Source organism: Antechinus flavipes, chromosome 6 (genome assembly GCF_016432865.1).
Source record: "Antechinus flavipes isolate AdamAnt ecotype Samford, QLD, Australia chromosome 6, AdamAnt_v2, whole genome shotgun sequence".
Taxonomy (NCBI): Eukaryota; Metazoa; Chordata; class Mammalia; order Dasyuromorphia; family Dasyuridae; genus Antechinus; species Antechinus flavipes.
The window spans coordinates 246,815,638-246,831,372 of record NC_067403.1 but is presented as its reverse complement, the minus strand read 5'-3'; positions in this window follow the sequence as shown (position 1 = coordinate 246,831,372).

Here is a 15,735-nt window from a genome sequence, read left to right as displayed (position 1 = left end):
CAGGTGTGTAGTGGTATCTCAGAGTTGTCTTAATTTGCATTTCTCTGATCAATAATGATTTGGAACACTCTTTCATATGGGTGGTAATAGTTTCAATTTCATCCTCTGAAAATTGTCTGTTCATATCCTTTGACCATTTATCAATTGGAGAATGGCTTGATTTCTTATCAGTGGAAAAGGCTAGGTTCACAAGACAGAATAGTCAACTATAGCAATCTAGTGTTTGACAAACCCAAAGCCCCTAACTTCTGGGAAAAGAATTCATTATTTGATAAAAACTGCTGGGATAATTGGAAATTAGTATGGCAGAAATTAGGCATGGACCCACACTTAACACCATATACCAAGATAAGATCAAAATGGGTCTATGACCTAGGCATAAAAAACGAGATAATAAATAAATTAGAGGAACATAGAATAGTTTATCTCTCAGACTTGTGGAGGAGAAAGAAATTTGTGACCAAAGATGAACTAGAGACCATTACTGATCACAAAATAGAAAATTTCGATTACATCAAATTAAAAAGCCTTTGTACAAATAAAACTAATGCAAACAAGATTAGAAGGGAAGCAACAAACTGGGAAAACATTTTCACAGTTAAAGGTTCTGATAAAGGCCTCATTTCCAAAATATATAGAGAAGTTCTATGTTTTTAAGGGTAATTCCACAAGGACATTTCCTCCATTGATGCAGATCAGCAACTTAATCATAGCTCTCAGACTCAGAGTTCCTCTAGGAGGACTGAGAAATTAAGTGACTTGGTCAGGGTCATAGAATTAGTATGTGTCAGAGGCAAAACCCATCCCCAGGTCTTCCCTGGAATGAGAGACATCCCAAAGTAGCATGGACGGCATTGAAAGGCAAAGGGTTCTTCTCACTTGAGGCTTGTAAAAGGAAGCTCTTTGGATGACCACTTGTTGGATGGATATGTTGTAGAAGTTATTCTGGTTCTGATCAGGTAAATGGTTGCTTTTGGGTTTTCCAAGTTCTGAGATTCTGTGAATTTCCCTGACTCCAAGACTGCCCTCAAGCCTGCAAGCCCTGCTGCTGTTCTTCCAAGTCTTGAGTGCCAAAAAAATGTCACGTTTATCTCTGTTGGATCTTTATCCCACACCAGGGAAAGAGATTAATGATGGAAGTTCTTGACCAAGGGAACCCAGGGAGTTAATATTTCACAGAACAGGAGCAGCTGTGAAATGACCTAAATGCCCAATGGCCTAGAATAAGCCAGAGCAGAGGATTTCAGACTCAGAAGGAAGCACACAGAGTTTTGATGAAAAATTAAACAAGTCACAGATGGTGACAAGAGCACCTTTTCTTTTCCCGGTATCTGTGACCTTAGCCCATTTAGTCACTGTGGGCACCCTTCCTTTCTGGCAGGAACCCCTGCTTTGCAGGAAATGAAGACTTTTTTATAGTGGCTAAAATATTGAATGTTTTATGAAGGTAGATCTATCTATCTAACTTTCTTTCTTTCTTTCTTTCTTTCTTTCTTTCTTTCTTTCTTTCTTTCTTTCTTTCTTTCTTTCTTTCTTTCTTTCTTCCTTTCTTTCTTTCTTTCTTTCTCTTTCTTTCTTTCTTTCTTCTTTCTTTCTTTCTTCTTTCTTTCTTCTTTCTTTCTTTCTTTCTTTCTTCCTTTTTCTTTCTTTCTTTCTTCCTTTCTTTTCTTTCTTTCTTCCTTTCTTCCTTTCTTTCTTTCTTTCTTCCTTTCTTCCTTTCTTTTTCTTTGTTTCTTTCTTTTTCTTTGTTTCTTTGTTTCTTTGTCTCTTTCTTTCTTTCTTTCTTTCTTTCTGTTTCTCTTTCTTCTCTCTCTCTCTCTCTCTCTCTCTCTCTCTCTCTCTCTCTCTTTCTAAACTTTCTTCTTTAAAACTTCTATTTATGGCTCTTTTCCTTTAGGGTACTGGAAGATAGAAATTATGTTTTCATCACATTTTTTTCTTCTTACTCCCTGATCCCTGATGAAAATCATACTTGCATAATATTTCCTCTAGGACTCTTATGAAGGAAATATTCCCTAAACCTTTAAATATTAGAGAACTGTTAGATTATTAAAGAGAAGAAAATGGAAACTCTTAGAAAGGAGGTGATTTGTCCAAGTTCATACATGTACTAAATGGTAAAGTCAAGATTCAAGTTCATCTGACTCTAGATCTAGTGTTCTTTCTATTATTTCTCCATGCCCCAGTGAGTGAATGAGAATACATCTTTCCCTTTAAGTATAAAGAGTAGGCTGACATGAAGATAGTGTATATAATATCTTAAATGTTTTCTTGATAAAGATAAATGTAAACTATTTGAGAACAAGACTATGGTCCTTAGTGCCTAAGATAGGTCCTGGCATTCAGTTGGTGCTTAATAATTGTTTCTATATTTTTCTGCAATGTTGTCAAATGCCTTCAGTGAGGATGCACATGGCATTAAGGTCAGGTACCCACTGATATTAAATTATTTCAACTTGAAAAGACTACACGCCAAGGCTAAAGTGGAGGGAGAATCAGTGCATAATACTTTTTGTTTGTTTGCAGATGATTGTGCGGCCTATGAAGCTGAGATACAACAAAATATGGATTGATTCTCTGTTACTTATGTAAATTTTAGCCTAACAATGAATACCGAGAAAACACAGATGTTCCACCAGCTAGCACCAAAACATCCACACATGGAATCATCAGTTAGAGCAAATGGAAAAAATTTGAATACTGTGGATAAATTCACTTACCATGTAGTACAATTTCCAGGGATGTTCACATCGATAATAAGGTTGATTCTGTGTTGCCAAAGTTAGTCCAGTTGCTTGGGAGACTCCAAAGAGAAGTGTGGGAGAGAAGAGGTATTAGACTGATGACCAAATAGAAGGTCTAAAGAGTCATTGCATAGTCTACTAGAGCCATGACACAAAACGAAATCACTTTCATTTGAATTCTCTTGGGAAGATTCTGAAGATCACTTGGCAGGGTAAGGTACTAGACTCTGAAGTCCTTTCTCAAACTAAACTGCCAAGAATTCAAACTCTTCTGCAGAGGGCACAACTCTGATAGGCTGACCATGTTAGTAGAAGGCTATATGTATGCTTGTCAAAAATACTATTTTATAGAGAACTAACACAAGGCAAACATTCATAGCATTGTTAGAAGAAGCAATACAAGTTCACTCTCAAGGTCTCTTTGAAGAATTTTAGAATTGGTTGTAAGACATGGGAGATAATGACATAGGACAATCCAGCATGGTGTGCCCTCATCAAGGAAGGCACTTTGCTGTATAAGCAAAGCAGAATTGAAGTAGCTCAAAAGAAATGCAAGATGCACAAATTTAGAGAATATACCCCAAATGTTCACGTGGATTATTTGTGCCCAACCTGTGGCAGAGCATTCTAAGTTCACATTGGTATGATCAGCCACTGTTGGACTCATTTGATTCTCACATAATCATATAATTTTGTTCCTTTTCGAGAACCAAGGACAACAACCAATAAATGCTTCTTTATTAATTGTGTGTTGAGAACCTGGAGTGACAATCCAATGCCTCCAATTTTGTTATTATAAGAGAGGAAGAATGGTATAGTGGAGAAAGCCCAGAACTGGGAGGTAGGAAACCTTAACTCACACCATAGCTCAGTCCAGAACTAGTTGGGTGATTTTAGATACATTGCTTCTCTTTTGGAGCCCTCAGTGTCCCCAACTGAATATTTGGACAGAATCCTCTATGATCCCACCTGTCGCTAACAATTTGTGAAAAATTAATCAATTTATTAATCAAGGAGCACTTATTAAATATATGCCAGGAAAAGACAAAAGGGAAAAAGTCAATGTCTTCATGTTCTACATAGCAAGACAATACATCATACCTAAATATATAAATGTGTTATCTATATATACATATATATCAGACATGTTCAATAAAAATGTTATTTTTTGGGGAAAAAACTTTCTTAACTCAGAGATCAAGAAAAGTTTTATCTAGAAGCTAGTGTTTTAGTCAAGCTTTGAAAAAAAATTGTGACCCCCAAATTCCTCTCAGTTCATTCTATGTTTTAAGGACATTTTATATTCTAAGATTTCAGCTAGTTCTGACCTTCTGTGTTTCAAACTCCTTTCCTTCTCTACTATTCTATGTTAAGATCTCCTCTAGCCTTTGTTGTTTTATGTTTTAAGGTCCCTTCCATCTTTGACATTTTGTTTTATGTTCTACAGTCTTTTACTTCTCCAACAATGAATAAAACCTAACATTGCTGAAGACAAACCATTGGTTGGGCAACTTATTTTCATAGCAGTATCAATCTTATTCTGATTTCAGAACCAATACTTGAGTTAATGCCTTTAAGGAAAGAACGAAAATTGGTGGAGGGACATTAATTTTTTTAAAACTAAAATAGAAATCAGTGTGATGAATGATCCTATTAGATTGATGGAAAGAGGGATGGTGTCTAAACTAGGGTGATTATTTAGGGGTTGGAGACAATCTGGAGATAGGACAGACTAACCTAGAGTACTCTGGCTATCACTAGGTCTCATGGGACTTTGTTATTAACATATTTGCTCATTCATCAGCTCTCCCCTTCTGGCTCTGACTAAGAGTTAAAAAGGATTTAAAAATTCTAATAAATTAGTCATAACAACATCAAACATTTTCTCTGGTTGTTCCAGTAAGGGAGCTCCAGCTGTGACAGTAAGAGAGCTTCATCTGTTCAAAGGTTGATTGCTTTGGGCCCTCTGCCTCATCTCTCTGTGTGTTCCCTTAGATCCTTTTTGCCCACCTCTCAGAGAACCAGAGGCATCTGCCTCCTGCCTACTTCACAGAGAACCACGGGAATCTGCCTCCTCCAATGTCCATTGAGTTTCACCATTGGTGTTCTTGTGGTCAAGTAAGAGCCTGACTGCCTTTTTAGTGGGGCTTCAATTTTTGGGATCTCTACCTGCATTCTGAAAACTCTAGAAGATAAGTACTTCCTGCATCACTTTAAAAGGCTAAGATTTCTTCCATATGGTTCTTTGCTCCACCCACAGAGACCCTAATCTTTGTGTGTCTTTTATGTGGCATTTCATAGATCACCATTACCAAAACAGTCCCTTATCTGATAGTCAGTGCCTTAGTGACAAGTCTCTATGGATGTTGCTAGGCCAGTCCCCACACAACAAGTACATAGGTTGTTACTAGGACTGTACACACATTTCTGACTTGTTACAAGGTGCCAGAACCTGTATGGAGAACCAAATCACTTCATAGTGATGGTGAAACATCAAATGGCAACAAAGAGAAATATTGATTCAAAAAACAAACATAGATCCACAGAAAGAAAGGCATATGTGGCCTTCTACCTTTCTTTCAGTGGATTTATGTTTCTTAGATCTTGGATCTTCTACCAACTGTTCATAGTTCATGAGACATTGATTTTCTTCAAAAAGACCATTAATATGATTGACCAGAACAAACGGACAAATATTTAGATGTCAATATACGAGCAGTATAAAATAAAATCAAGAAAGCAATTTTGTAGTCTACTTTTCTACTTCCATTGATTACCCAATATAAAAGTGGTGACTTTAATGAGGACTGAATGGGAGCTGTGTGTGATACAATAACAAAGCACTAATTAGCATCAGAAGATATATAGGTTTCAGTCTTAATTTGAGGTTAATTGTGTGACTTTGGATTAGTCTTTTTGTATCTCAGTTTCTCCACATGCAAAAGGATATATTTACATTATTTATTGACCTTACAGGACTGTTAGGAGAAAAATGCTTCATAAACCTTAAAGTGCTTACAGAAATGGTGGCTTTTCTTGGCTCAGCAAGCATCAGGAGGACAAGTGTCTTCCAAGACTCAAATTTCTGATAAACATGATTCAGAAAAGGGTTTCCAAATAGTAGATCCCAAAATGTAAGGTTCTGGAGTCAGAAGACCTAGGATAAAATACTTCTTTTTACTGGTGATGGTTTAAATGTTTAGAATTTATTCTCTTTGTGCCACAATAAAGAATACAATGATTTTAGGATCCAAGGAGTTGAGGTAAAATCTTTTTTTTTTTTTTTCTGACTTATGGTCTCTATGACTTTGGGCAAGTTCCTTAACATTCCTGAGTATATACAAGGAGGGAGTGGGATTAAGTGGCTTTTGAGGTTGTTGCCAGCATCCATCTGCAAGAAATAAAAAAGGGAGATCAGCATGTTCAACTGATTGAATGTGCCCCAAACACCTGTAGAATTCAGGGATATGTCTTCTCTTTTAAGGAGTAGAAACTTCAGCCTCTACTTGGAGGGAATAGGAGGAATTTAAAGACTATTTAATATTTATTATTAAAGAATATTTAAAGACTTCCTTTTTAATTTAACTATTTAATAGTTATTAAATTATTTAATTAACCATTAAATTAAATTTTAACTATTAAAATAAAATTAACTATTGAATATTTAAAGACTTCCTTATTATTGAAGGTTAGTTTGCAGGGGTCCTCCAGGCAATATGGATCCCACTTTAAGGATATGTATGCATGCATTCATGTATATATGTGCCCATGCAATACATTTGACAAATATATACATAAGTTGAATAATATACATATATAATATATGAAATATAATATATCTTTCTATTTATTTATCTATCTCTCTATATTATTTATATAGAGAAAAAGACAAAGCCAGGCAAAAAGAAGTTAGCTAAGTGACTTGCCTATTGTCAAAAGGCTATCATGTCTGAGGTTAAATTTGAACTCAAGTCTTTTCTGCATTCTCTCCCTTCTTCCACTTAGCCACATTTAATATTGTCTCTTTCCTCTTTCCTCTTGAACCAGGATCTGCTTTTCCTCCCTCAGTCATGATAAAGCTCATGTATTTTCCCTCTACATGGGTAAGAACATCTCTTCAAATATCTAACCTTATCAGCATTAATCATAGCAGACAAAGATGAGTGGTCCTTGGATTTTTTAAAAGAGGAGAATATAATGATATTAATGAAAAACATTGAGAAATGGGAATTGGGAAAGCAATTCATTGGAAAGAAGCAGTCAGTGGCTTCTGCTGACTATTATAGCTTAACCAGCTATTGAGCTCAGGTGTTTCCCAAATCATCCACTAGTTTAGCAGAGATACCAGCTTTGATTTATGAATCTCATTTTGACATACAAGTCAGGCGAAAAGCAAAGTTCCACGTGGTTCTTCTGCATTCTCACCAGATGCCACGTCGTTTCTTAATCACTGGGAAGTGTCATTTCTCATTCCCATCATCTACATTTCATGCTCTTACAGTCAAGGAGTTAGCACAAAAAAATTTGCCTTGCATAACTCTGAGATTCCTCTGATGGAGTGGGAACAAGAATAGCTGTGAACCCCAATTTTCCAAAAATACAATCCCAGAAATCTATGTCCCAAAACATCATCAACTGATGATTATTCATCAGACAGTTATAAGTGCTTTTCATTTTACTCATGTTAATCAGAAAGATAGGACCTGAAAAACATAACAAAGAGAAAACCATTCTCTTTCCAATGAAAGCCAACTAGAGGCAGTGGATAAAGTCAGGAACAACCAGGTGCTTTGAGTTGATGTTCTCAGACTCACCCTCATGTAGTGATTTTATACTTGGATTGTCTTAGCCAAATCAGGTGAGTCCTCTTTGTAGAATATTGTAGTTTTGATGAATCTGACTGCCAAGGTGTCTTTCCCTTTAGGCCTTTTCTGTGGCCTGCGTAGGTTTTATGCATTTCACTGTTTTGCAAGCTTCCTAAGGCCCTGGGAACAAAGATCTTCAAGAGGCTGTGTAATGATGGCTCTGCATTACCATATAAGTGCACTCTTTTTTCATGTTTTATTTTTATTTTTTTCCAATTCTTTTCTAAATTCCTGTTAATTTAATTTAATTTTTATTATAGCTTTTTATTGACAGAACATATACAAGAGTAATTTTTCAACATTAACCCTTGCAAACACTTCTGTTCCAACTTTTCCTTTCTTTCCCTCCATCCTCTCCCCTAGATGGCAGGCAGTCCCATATGTGTTAAACATGTTAAAGTATATCTTAAACACAATATATGTGTACATATTTATACAGTTCTCTTGTTTCACAAGAAAAATCAGATTTAGAAAGGTAAAAATAACCTGGGAAGAAAAACAAAAATGCAAGCAGTCCACACTCGTTTCCCAGTGTTCTTTTGCTGGGTGTAGCTGGTTCTGTTCATCACTGATCAATTGGAACTGAATTGGATCCTCTCATTACCGAAGATAGCCTGTGAGTGAACTTTTAACTCAACATTCTGAGCCTTTCTTTATTCTCTCCAATAGGCCTCTGGTAACATGTAAGTATCATGGACTCCACTGTTCTTTCCAAAGAGAGAACTATATATAAAATGTAATGGTCCTGTAGAAGCCATGTCAAGTTAGCATCCTCATGGATTAATAAATCAGAATATAGATTACTCATTGACTAGCATTAGCTCACCTGAACCTTTTAATCACCCTTAGTCAGAGTCATAGCATCTTGGAATTGAAAGGGATTTTCTATGACTATCTGGTCCACATATCCCTATACATGGCCCAGTACAACTTAAGCTAGTGCTTAATTGGAGCAAAGTCCTTTCTGAATTTAATATTTGGTTGCTCAAGATGTTTATAACAAAGGTTATCATTTCTGGATCTATCCACTATGAATACTGGAAAAAGTCAATGGGAAATAGAGCCAAACTGATTTGGATTCTCAGATATCTCAAAAGGTGCTATCCTTGATTCTTCTCTCTCTCTCCCTCTTGTAGCCAATCACTTGCCAAGTCTTGTCAATTCCACCTCCACAACATCTGTCCCATGCACCCTCTTCCCTCACTCACACAGCTTTTACTCTATTTCAGGCCCTCATCATTCTTTGCCTCAACTGCTTCAAGATCATCCTAATTTCTTGCCTGGCTTCCAGCCTTTCTGCTCTCCCCACAGAGGTGCCAAAATGTTATTGCTAAAATAGATATGAAAAAATCAAAAACTTTCAGTGGCTCCCTATTACTTCAAGGACAGAAGCCTTACCTAGGAATTTAAAGTCTTACAGTATTTGATGATTGATCTTTAGAGAAAAAAAAATCTCATTTCCCATCATTACCTTTAGATTGTTCTTCATTTCACTCACATTGGCCTGAGAGCTATTCTACACAAATGGTAAACAGTCTTCTGTGTTTGGTCCCTTAGGTCTGGAATATATGCCCTTATCTCCTTTGACTCCTGGGCTTTCTTCAAAGCAAACAAATGTCATTTCCTCCCTGCTACCTTTCTAAATCCTCCCAGTTGTCTGTGAAAACCTCCTTCTAAAACTGCTTTGCATATATTTTATATTTATTAAGTCCGGCAATTGCTTTGACCTTCTGGAGAATGTAAACCCTTCAAAATAGGTACTGTTTAATTTTGGGGATTGTGTCCACTGATTTTAGTACAGTGGTTTCCACATAGTAAGTGTTTAATAGATGTTATATTTTGGATGATGGTATAGATCTGATCATTCCTATTGGGGAAGCCGAGGCTGGTGGATTGTTGCAAGCTGCAGTGGGCTGAGCTGATTGGCTATCCAAACTAACGATGACACGAATTTCTAGAGCCTCCTAGATCTTGGCCCAGTTAGGCTGCTTAAAAAGGGACAAACCAATTAAGATTGGAAATGAATAGATTAAGTCTTCTAGGCTGATCAGTAGTGATAATTGGGCTAGTATACTCCCAGGATAAGCAAAATAGGGCGATCTAACCAACCCCCCCCAAAACTCAACAATAAATCATTTTTTTTCTGCAGTAAACAAGAAATCCTTCTACGGGATTATCATCATTATAATCATCATTACATAAAAAGTAGGCCAAATATAAAGTATAAAGACCAGTCCAAGGAGATAAAAATCATAATGGGACAAAATGGGGAGTATATCAAGTCTTTTGTTGAGTCTACAAGTAGAATTTCCAAGAATGCTTTTATTGAGCCTACAGAGAGTATAATCTTTTATTCAGAGGCAAAAAGCAGTTATTTTATCCATCTATGCAATAGTTAATGGAACATTAAATGAAGAAAAATATTGGCAGGATAGCTACTTGCACTGCAACCATTTCTATTTGAGGCCCATTGAAAAAAGATGAGAAAGATAAGTTCATGATAATTAGCATAAATCAAAATATTAAAATCTATCTAATTGAATTCAATAACATTTAAGTGATAATAGTGAAAAAATATCCAATTGAATTCACTAAACATTTAAGGGCTACTATGTATCAGGCACTGTGCTAAGCATTGGGGATACAAAGAGAGACAAAAAGACAATCCCTGTCCTCAAATAACTTACAATCTAGCAAGGGCAAGAATATGTGAACAAATATATGCAAAGCAAGCTATATACAGGATAAAAAGGGAATAATTAATAGAGTGAAGGCACTAGAATTAAAAGAGGACAAAGAAGACTTTTTGGAGGAGGTGGGATTTTAGTTGGGTTTTAAAGGAAACCAGAAGTCAATACTTGGAGTAGATGAGAGAATAACTGCAGGCAAGGGGGACAATCTGAGAAAATTCTTGGGACTGAGAGATGGAATATCTTCTTTGTGGAATAGTTGGAAGGCCAAGGTCAATGGTAGGGAGTAAAGTGTAAGAAGAGTGGAAAGATTGTTTTTTAGTTGTTTTTCAGCCATGACCAACTTTTTGTAATCCCATTCTGGGTTTTCCTGGCAAAGATATTAGAGTAATTTGCTAGTTCCTTCTACTAAAATGATTTGATGAGGAAATTGAAGCAAATACAGGGTTACTGACGTACTTAGACATAGCTAGCAAGTATCTGAGACCTTGTTTAAATTCAGAAAGATGAGTCTTCCTAAGTCTAAGGCAATCATACTATCCACTGCTCAACCTAGGTAGGAGGCAGCTAGATCAGGACAGGTGTGTAATGCCAAACAGAATGTTTTGCATTTGCTCCTGGAGGCAATAAGAAGTCATTGCAATTCAATCATTTATACATTTATTTATTCATGTATTGTATATGTGTATGTGTGTGTGTGTGTGGTGACACAATCAGATTTGTGTTTTAGGAAAATCACTTTAATGGCTGAATAAAGAATGAAGTGGAATGGGGAAAGACTAAAATCAAGCAGACCCACCAACAGGTTATTGTAGTAATCAAGGTGAGAGGTGATAATGGCTTATCCTAGAATGGTGACATTGTCAGAGAAGAGAAGGGAGCACATTAGAGAGAAGTCATAAAGATGATATTGGCAGTTCTTGCCAACAGCTTGGATGTGGGCATGAAGGTGGGGAGAGATAGTGAGGGTCGCAAGATAACTCCTAGATTGTGAAACTAAAAGGCTGGGGGTGATGCCTTTGCCCGCTACAAAAATAGGGAAAATGGAGGGAGGAGATTTTAGGGGGAAAGAGAATTAAGTTCTGTTTTGGACATATTGAGTCTAAGATGTCTACTGGACATCTAGTTTGAAATATCTGAAAGGACACTGGGGACGAAAATTGGTGGTCAGCGGAGAAATTAGAGCAAGAAAGGTAGATTTGAGAATCATTAGCATAAAGATGATAAATCCATGAGAGCCAATGAGATTACCAAGTGAGGAGGAGGTAGAAAAGAAGAGGACACTAAAGGACATTTACAGTTAAAGAACATGATCTGAATGAAGACCCAGAAAATGAGGCAGAGAAGTAAAGGTCTGTTTTTGTTGTTCAATTGTTTGTCATCCAGTTCTTGATGATCCCATTTGGGCTTTTCTTGGCTGAGATATTTGAGTGCTTAGCATTTCCTTCTCCAGTTCATTTTACAAATGAGGTAAACAGGATTAAATGACTTGTCTAGGATCACAAGGTAATGTCTGAAGCCAGATTTGAACTCAGGAAGATCAGTCTTCCTATCTCTAGGTGTGGTGTGCCATCTAGCTGCCAGTGTGGTCAAAAAACATAGTGGTTAGAGTGGGGAAAACTTAGAGAAAAGAATGAGGATTCAAATGGTCATCTCATCTTTGTTTAGAGACTGACTCTGAGGGGTCTTCTTCCAAGTCAAACCATTCAGCTTTTGGACAGATTTGATTGTCAGTGAAGCTTTGCTCATTTTGTCTAAATATGCTTCCCTGTAATGTCTTCATTTCTCCTAGTTGTACCCCCTTGGACCAAGAAGGACACATCTAATTTTTCTTCTATATACAACTCTTCAAAAAATTTAAAGACAGCTTGCTTTCTTGACAAATATAGAAATATATTTAAAAGGATTTCACATTTAACCTAAAAATCTCCCAACCACCCCCATTATGCACAATTGCTTCTCATGGCATGATCCTGATCATTTTCATTACCATCTTCCAAATGGAGTCCAGCTTGGGTCTGTCCATGTTGAAATGTTACTCCCAGAATTAAATACTAGCACTCCAGTGGTGGTATTCTTATTCTCATTGTAGCTTCCACAAACACTGAGATTAAATTACATGCAGGCACCTACACTTTCTTGGGCCACCAAGAACACAGTCTATCTAGAGTCCCCAAAGCACTTTTTACACCTATATATTTGTAGGACACCAATCACTGAACTCTGTAATGATTAGCTTGAAGCACTGTAAGGCTCTGAAGTACTTTCTGAATCAAGAAAAATACTGAATTGCATTTCATAGTTTTAATATTGCATGAATTCACTTGAATCTTCCTCCACAACCTCCTTGTGGTGCAAGAATGACAGTGCAGGTGTTTTCTCTATTCCTAGAACAGGGTTTCTATTTTGGGTGGATAAATTTTATGGTGTCTCTGAACTTGCATGGGAAAAATGTATCTTTATTCCAATATCTTTAATTTCTATTGCATTTTATGACTTTAAAATTATTGTAAGAAAAGATCCATAATCCACCAGAATGCTTAAGGTGACTGACACAAATCACATGAAAATTTCCTGATCTAGGACATCGTCACAGAATATCAGTACTCAGAGATAGAAGGGATCTTCTTATTCCCCTTGTGTTCAACAGACATCATGTTGTATGCTTTATGCATGATTGATGAAATAACAATTTTTGATTATGATATAGTGCCTTGTGGTTGATGAAACACTTCATACATCTACATGTGACTCCATTTGATCTTTTCATTATTCTTGTGACACGTGCTAAAATTTGTTATCTTCATTTCAGAGCTAAGATGTGATAGTATCTAAAGTACCTGGATGAATGTCAGATAGGGAAAACAAACAAACAAAAAAAGGTTTTTAAAAAAGGTTGTTCTTTTTATACTCAGAGGGCAGAACTAGAGTGGGAATTACAGTTAGGATTTTGTTTGATGTAAAAAAAATCCTAAAAATCAGAACCCTTTTAGGTTGGAGGGAGTTGGCTTAGGAGGTGATGTGTTATCCTTCCTTGGAAATATTAAGTCTGGACTTGATAACCATTTCTCAGATATAATACAGAAGGGGTTGTTCATCAATTGTAATTTGCTTATTTCTTTCCAAAGATAAGCTTCCATGATTCTGAGTTCAATGGATTTATTCTCTCTCTTGTTCTGCACTTCATACTTCATTCTAGTGGATTCTCCTGTAGTTACCAAATGCCAGTGTATCCTGCTTCACAGATAAATCAGTAGCCCTTAAAAGCATTCACATAAATACCAGTTGATACCAGGACTTTTAAGATCTTCTATCTGGGGTTGCTCAGATCTCCAATACAGGGAATCCCCTGCATCTAGTTCTTAAATGAACTCTTTGATATGTTTTTTTTTTTTTTAATCTATGGAAACTTTAAGAGTTGAAGTTGGGCACCTCCAGGACATGTTACCTAGGATGTTGGAAATTAAAGAGACTCTGACTTCAGAAGGAACAACTATCATTTCTTTCTTTCCTGTGAACCCTACTCTAATTGCTCCAAGTTACTTTTATTTTTAGATCTCAACAGCTAAGGAAATATTGTCATTTTTCTCTTTGCCTCTTCATTGCCAACTGATTCTTGGGACTTAGAGAATGGAGCACATACTAAGGGACTTTTTTTTCTCTGATCTTCCACTTTCTCCAGTGGATATATAAATAGAGTCATTGATAAGTTGTAGCTGAGCACGGAACAAGTAAATGTTACTATTGATCATCTGCAATCTGTGATGCAATTATCTCATATGAATACAATGGGCAGGACTTTGGTTCAAGATCACCTAAGATTTAAAGGGAATCAATAGTACTTTCGTTCCTTTGGCCAGAATAATTATGTAATATAGCAAATGACCAGATGGTAAATTTCCTTCCTCAACTTGATTTAAACCCAGGTGAGCTCCTCTATGACCTGCTCTGATTGCTTTTCTGGGTCCCTAGCAGTAGATCTGTGAAGCTCTTCAGTATCAGGAGATATCCTATGTTGGCCTCTGGTCCTGTCCCCAACCCAAGTTGCTAATGTCCCATGGTCTTGGTGACCTATTATCTCCCTCTATGGGCCTTCTCTAAATACAAACTTTATCCTTAATGTACTCCCCACAAAATATCTAGTGGTTATATAGCATTTTAAAAGTTTGCAATACATAGTAACTGTGTCCTTTCTTTTATCCTTACAACAGCTCTGTGAGAGGGGTTATATTATTATCCCCATTTAATAGATAGAAAGGAATTGAAATTTAGAAAGGTGAAAGTATTAGCTCAAGGTCACACAGCTAAGAAAATGGCTGTTAGAATTTGATTTCAAATCTTCCTGACTCTAAGCCCAACACTATTTCTGTACCTTTCAGCTGTTTCTAACACAACTGTTTTTGTCTGAAATGGAGTGGAAGTGGGATGAGGCGTGCTTGGCCCAGTCAACTCTTTTAGTGAAATACTAGTCAGTGGCTTTTATTGGAGGGAGTGGCATGTGGGGGTATTTTGCCCCTGTCTCTTGTTGGTACCATCTGCAATAAGCAGCCAAGACATTTCTTTGCTTAACACAAGAGCAAGAATTGTGGGATTGCTGGCAGGAGGCTACTGCTGGCCCCTCCCCCAGAGAAGAGAATTAGACATCCTTAGGCAATTGATTTTAATGAACAGACCACAAAGCTTTTCAATCAGTGCATGTCTTATTTTGAAGCCATTGACTAGATTTACATGAGTGGAGAGGGCTCAAAATGGTTCCTTCTCTTATTTCTGAGAGACACCCTCTATTTGTTTGTTAATATTGTCAATGTGTACTCAGAACAAAGCTATTCACCCCTAGGGAACCAAATGAAAAGAAGCCTCAGGATCTGTTTGCTGTAGCTCAGAGTGGAAAGCCCCACATGTTAGCATTATGAAGTTTACTGGAGGCCCTGCACATTGGCAGACAGAATTCTAGCTTCTTCTAAACTCTTCAGTTTAAGTCAATTCAATAAGTACCTATATAGAGACCTGTGCTACTCTTCATCCTACTATAGGGGGACAAATGGCTGAACCTGATGCTTTATTCTACTCCACTGTGACTTTTTGGATGTTCCTTCAGAGTCAGACAATAATCCAGGGTATTGAATAGTTATCTCTTTAGACCGTAAGTTAACAAAGGACAGAGATTTTTAATTTGGAGGGTCACAAAACCATCTTGTGGAGAGTATTAGAGGATATATAATCTTGGATGGGGAAAAAACTACATCTTCAGTTTCACTCATCTCTAACTAAAATATATTTGATTCAATTATGAAATAATAGAATTGTATTCTGAAAAGATATTAAAAACTTTCTCCAGCCTACTGAAGAAGTCCTTGGCAAAAAAATAGTGGACATAGGGATGTTATTATTATTATTTTTTTAATTTAGAAAGGCTTCTTACCACTCTGTTGGTAT